Genomic DNA, 6,000 nt, shown 5'->3' with positions numbered 1-6,000 from the left:
AAATATCACTCTTTCTAGTGATTTAAAAAATATATATTGGTGAAATCTTTTGTGACACTTCCGTTGAAGTGGTGCCTCTGTGGTACTGACGTTATGGTATATTTTCTGAAGGATGAATTAAACCATTGGGTAAGACTTCACAAGTGATAAAACCTGCTGACATTCTAGATCAGCTAGGCATGTCTTCCTGGTTTGACAAAGAAAAAAAAAAAAGTCAGTCAGTTTGGAAAGCTTTACCTATATATCATTTAGTTTCTCTAAAAACCATTAAGCTGATATTTTTGAAGCAGATATTGAGGAAGAATGCTACTCTGATGAATCTGTGGCTTTTTTTTTTTTTAAATCATGTACACTGAGGATCCAGAGTCTCTAATGAAATCAATACCTTGCATTAGTTGCCCTCACCATCTCTGAAAAAACAGGTCTTTATATTATAGCATCAGTGCTCATTCTCCTAATTGCACTGTATGTAGCTGATGAACAAAGCAAGCTTGTTCTGCTTATTTTTTTCACTGTAGATATTGAGTAGTTGTGGTATAAACTGGTAGTTGTGTAGATAAAGTTGAGTTATAACTCAGCATTAAGATACAGTAGAAAGAGGAAAGAAATAGGAGCTACCATAGAGTAAAGAGTAGAGGATATCTTCTCCTTGCATCAAGGTTTTTGAACTGAAGGAATGGGCTCAGCTTTAGGTAGCACAGTGTTCTGTACTCTAAAAAGTATCATTATCAGGGAACATTTAACATAAATCTTTCCTAAGGTTTCCCTACAGGAATAAGGTGGCCTACCTAACAAAACCTTGCTTTATTCAATAAAATATACTCCTTTTGCCATTTAAGATCTAGATAGGGCACTTACTTCTACCATCTTTGTGGTTCAACTGCTACTGCACAAACGTTCCTTTATATCCAAGGGATACCTGATCACTACTGCATGTTGCTACCTACAGGACAATAGTCTCCATTCACGTACTTGGCAGAGTGAAAAAACAAGGGCACAAGAGATTGCTAAGTACACAGAAACCCATATAAACTCCTATGGACACACCACTTTCCCCACAGGATTGTCACATAACCTGTCACATGAAGAAAGTCAAAATAGCAGGATTTGCTGCCTTGGATCCTCCCTTTGCAGTCTTGCAGGAGAGAAAGAAAAAGTTACAAGTCTCTGGGCGAGGTGTCAGTTCACTGCTGCTGCAAGACACGACTGCCCCACTTGCAGGAGATCGCAGTTATTCGGGGGCAGATTCTGCTTTATTTCCCCATGTGGGCAGGTCAGGGCTGTCCTATTCCTGCAGTCACAAGCACCTTTGGGACCAGATCTCCAGACTGGAGGAGATGAGGTTGTTGTCCTGAAAACACACTGTTTGGAAGATCACATAGAAAAATCATAGGAGGACAGAGTTTTTATAGACTATAGGCTCAATACTACGTCGGTACAACTTTACACCTTCCCCTAATACACTTTTGCTTCTCATTTATCAGTCCTGCCTCATGAAAACACTGCAACACAGACATGTTCATCTGTCATTCTTTATATGGTGCCCCAAAGAGCACAGACACCCCTTAGCACCTGTCAAATGCCTGTGGTTTGGTACACATTGCATAGCTAGTACAATCTAGCAGATCTTCTGCAGGACTACAGAGGTCAGAGGCTCACTAATTGGCAATGTTCTTCAGGGTGGTCCTTGAAGTGATCTAAAGGAATGTGTCTGGACTGAATAGATCTTATTTTTCAGCATCCCAGTGGGTGCTGACCTGCTGACAAATTCTAGCACTAAAATAGGTATGCAAGGAGTCCCACTGTGGTGGAAACTGTTCAGCTGAGCAAGACTAATACAGAAGAACTACAACTTAAGCTCTTGCTAATTACAAAAAGTGTGGGCCTTGCCCAAAGGAAAGGATGCACCAAAATCACAGAAGTGGTTTCTCAGGGCAGGAATTATGTCCTTGTATGAATTTGCCTGTAAAGTACACTCCACATGTGTAATAGAAACGAGTGATACAAAAGTACACAGCAATAAATACTGATGGCATCCAGACACCCTACCTATCAGCCAGTACATTGGCGACCTGCTAATTATCTTCCCATAACCAGTCCCAACCTTCAACCCAGCATCTTACCATAGTGCAGTGCAATGATTTTTTTCAAAGGAGACTTTCTACAACTTAAGCATCAAGATTATACTTACGAAAGAAGTTAAAGGCTGTTTCCAATAGCAGTCAGAAATCCAACAGGGTTTCTGAACTGAGGAAGCGTTATGGTAACAGACTTCTGAGTTGCATGTCTGCCTTTAGTTCATGAGACTGATTGGTTCATTAATAGCACACACGGAAGAGCAACTTACAGGTACTCACCACCATCTATCTATACATGCACACATTACTGCTACAATTATGCTGAAGGCACAGGGTGCTTGCGCACTGGCATTATGAATTAGAACAGATCGCTTCCATTCCCTCAGCTTTTATAACTCGGCTATAACAAAATAAATCGCAGCGTAGGGAGCTGGCAAGTTATGGTTTGTATTTGTAAGAGAAAGACGCAGCAAATAACTGTGTGTAACATTTTGTTCTTTGTACTGAGTGTGTTACAGTACAAAACCCTTCCTTATTTTTCTGTAAGCAATTATGTGTAAACTAAAATAGCAGCTATCTTAATGCTGTCCAAACCTAGCTGTTCTCTGATATGCAATTTGAAGATGTCTAAACCTAGTTTGTAAGCAGCTTCTTCCTGCTTAGTGTTAATCCTGGGGATAAAAGGAAGGAAAAATAAAAATATATTAAAAAAATCTAACTGACATTAATGCCAGGATGGCAATGAAATTGCTTTTTACTCAGCTGTGATGATTCAAACATCATTTGTACTTGGGAAGCAACATGAGTAGTTGGATACTTTTGGATAGCACTAGTTTAGCTCCCTTTGGAAACCATTTATGCTAGTCATTTATTCCTGGTACTGTGCTCAGCTGACTGTACAATACATCATCTCATCTCTGAAGGGAAGTTCTATGTAAAATTCCTTCTCAAGCAGTACTTTCCCAATGCAGAATTCTTGCACTTTGTTCTGTGGCAAAGATGGACTTTCTGGTACAACGGAACACCCTTTTCTTTTAATGTATTAAGCCTCAAGGAAGGCTGGTAATTTCCATTTCCCCCCTAAAAACCCAGACCTACTTTCCTTTAAAAACTGATCTTTGCATTCTGTCCCACTCCTGTACACCTCAGTTTCTATAATCAGCATCTTATATAAGAGACCCAGAACTGGGAGCAGTTATTTATCAGTTTTTGCATGCCCTCACTTTCTCCCCAGAGATCACTGAAATAATGTGACAGATCCATGCTTGGTACAAGGGCTGTTGTAGCAGACAGCTTCCTCCTGCTAGACTGAACCCACCATCACCCTAAAATGAATGGCGCTGGGGAAAGATAACCTATTTGTGCTGGTTGCACCGTGGGGTCCCTACTCTGCCCATCACAGAGGTGCTGCAAAACACAGCAGACTCCCAGGGTATTCATACATCCCACCATTGCAAGAGCTGCAGTAAAGTCTCCTGCCTGAACCGCAGAATAACTTGGGGCTTATGACGTTCACAAAATAAGGCCAACCCCAGCAGCAGCACAGGGGGCTGTAGCCCACATCCTGGAGGCAAGGATGGGCATGCCAGCTGCATGCCAGATACAGACTGGGGAAGAGGACACAGGCATGTTATTGCCCTCTGCGCTAGCGCCCCATTTTCTGCACAAATATCCATCCCCAGCACGGGAAAGCAGGAGGGTGCTGTGGCACACAGCTGGAGTCAGGCTCCCTCCCAGCTTCACCCTGGGAGGCTATTTGTGCTTTTTATTGTTTGCCTGTTTATTTTCAGGTGGCTCTTCCGCAGCCTTGTCACTCAGCTGGTTTCTAACTGACCTGGCAGGTTTTTACTGCTCCCTTCCTGGTTGCTGGCAAAACAACAAAGTGTGGGATTTATAGGCAGCGACTCCCTCACAGTAGCTGCAAGTAAAGCGTCCTCCCGAGGAGAGGAAGCCTTGCTGACAGCTGCCTCTGTTTGAGATGTCTGTGTGTATTTAGGCCCTGCTCCATCACAGCACTGTAGCACGCACTCAGCATCGGGCACATCCACGCTTCTGTCACTAGGCTACACAAAGTAAGGTGTGTGCTCAAGTCTTTGTGGGCTGTAGGGCCTTAAAGCCCTGCTTTATTGTCCTGGCAAGTTGTGGAGTCATTGTGTAGCTTGCAGTGCCCCAGGTTGATGATTTACAGAGCAGCTGAAGAGAAAACTTGCAGCACGCAAGTACCTCTGCAGTAAAAAAAAAAAAAAAAAAAAAAAAAAAAAAAAAAAAAGCACAGAATAACCCACTTGATTAATTCTGGGGAGAGGCTTTCAGGAGTGAATATGCATTTATTCTTTTTAATAGGCACTTCGGCCACAAAAGTCTATCAGCTCGGCACAGTTTTCTCTCTGCAAAGCACCAATAGGCAGGAATCGCTTCTAGAAGTCAGCAATGCATTCCCTATGAATTGCTAATAGGCTCCATACAGGGTGCAGGGGCTAGCAGCAGCCTTCTAGTGATAGATATTTTCTCCAGAATTTAGTCAGTGCTTCCACCCACTCCTTGTCTTGCCTATTCATCTCATGCCAAGCTTTCTTTTTTTCCCCTGTTTTTTTTTTTTTTTTTAATATCTTTGACTTTGTTATGAGACATTCCTTTGTGGGAAGCAGATGAGACTAACATTAAACCAGAAAGTTGTGAGGGTTTCTAAAGAGGCCAGCATAGTCTGGCAAAAGTTTTATTCCCCACGAAGAAATATCCACTTATTATCAGTGAGCAGACTGTTTGGTGTAGACAATCCAGCATCCTAGTTTACTCTTTTTACTAGTATCCTCCACGAGCTTTGCTCTTTTGGAAAACCATTTCTTCAGCAAGATGCTGTAACCCAGTGCCCTTAGATCAGCCATCCCTGCCCCTTGCCAGACCACCTTCATTCTGTTCGCTCTCCCACTTCCATAGAAAAACTCCAAATGCAGTACAAGCAAAACTAGAAAGCCTTATTTTTACGGCCTTACACCCAGACAAAATTAGTCTTACTGGTAAGGGAAATCCGCTTGGTTGCTGAAACAGGAGCAGGAAGCAGCCGTGCCACATCGAGGCATCACACAGCTATGACTGAGGGTAGCAGCACTCAGCCTTAGAGTTCGTCAGTGAGCCACTGCCTCCATAAGATAACCCAAACCACTTCCTGATGTTTCCCTAAATTGCCTCTGAGACTTCTGCTCCCCCTTTGGCTCAGTAATGCAAGTTCCCTTCACTTTTATTCAAGAAGTGCATTGCTTTTACTGACAGGGTTGAAAATTTGCCTCGGATTTCTGCTAAGTAGAAGTTGGGCCTTATTATTCACTCATTGTCCACAAGGTTGGTCTACAGCAACAAAGAACAGATGTGAATTTGAAATGTAAAGCTACCTGGTGCCATCACCACATAATCTGTGTTACAATAATGCTCAGTTTTCATCCGACCTTCAGAAATCAGCAGATTCAATTACTTATAGCATTTGCTGAAGATCCTCCAGGGATCTCACCATAAATTATACTGTATTCTACAAATAGATATGACAACACTAATCAGCAAATTAAGTGACAGTGATCATTCCTGCAGAGATACTTAAACATCTGATTGAGCGGGTGTATTGGACCTGCACAGCCTACAGCTTTAGTCTTCAAGAGGTGCAGCTCTCATGCATAGGAAATGCTGACCTTGCAGGCATGAACCTGTAGGTTACCTGAGATATCTAATAAAAGAAAAAGGCTGATGTCTCCAAGCAAACGCTAATAGACAGTGATGGATGGTGACTGTAGTCCCGTCACAAATATTTTGCCCTGGTTGTTTCTACCCACTCAGCTTTACATGACAATTTCCAGGCTCACCAGAGCTGATGGGTGACTTAGGTGTGACACTTTCTAATTTTATTAATTTTATAAAATTTATATTTATTAAA

Source organism: Aythya fuligula, chromosome 3 (assembly GCF_009819795.1).
Source record: "Aythya fuligula isolate bAytFul2 chromosome 3, bAytFul2.pri, whole genome shotgun sequence".
NCBI classification, from domain to species: Eukaryota; Metazoa; Chordata; class Aves; order Anseriformes; family Anatidae; genus Aythya; species Aythya fuligula.
This window is presented reverse-complemented; position numbering follows the sequence as displayed.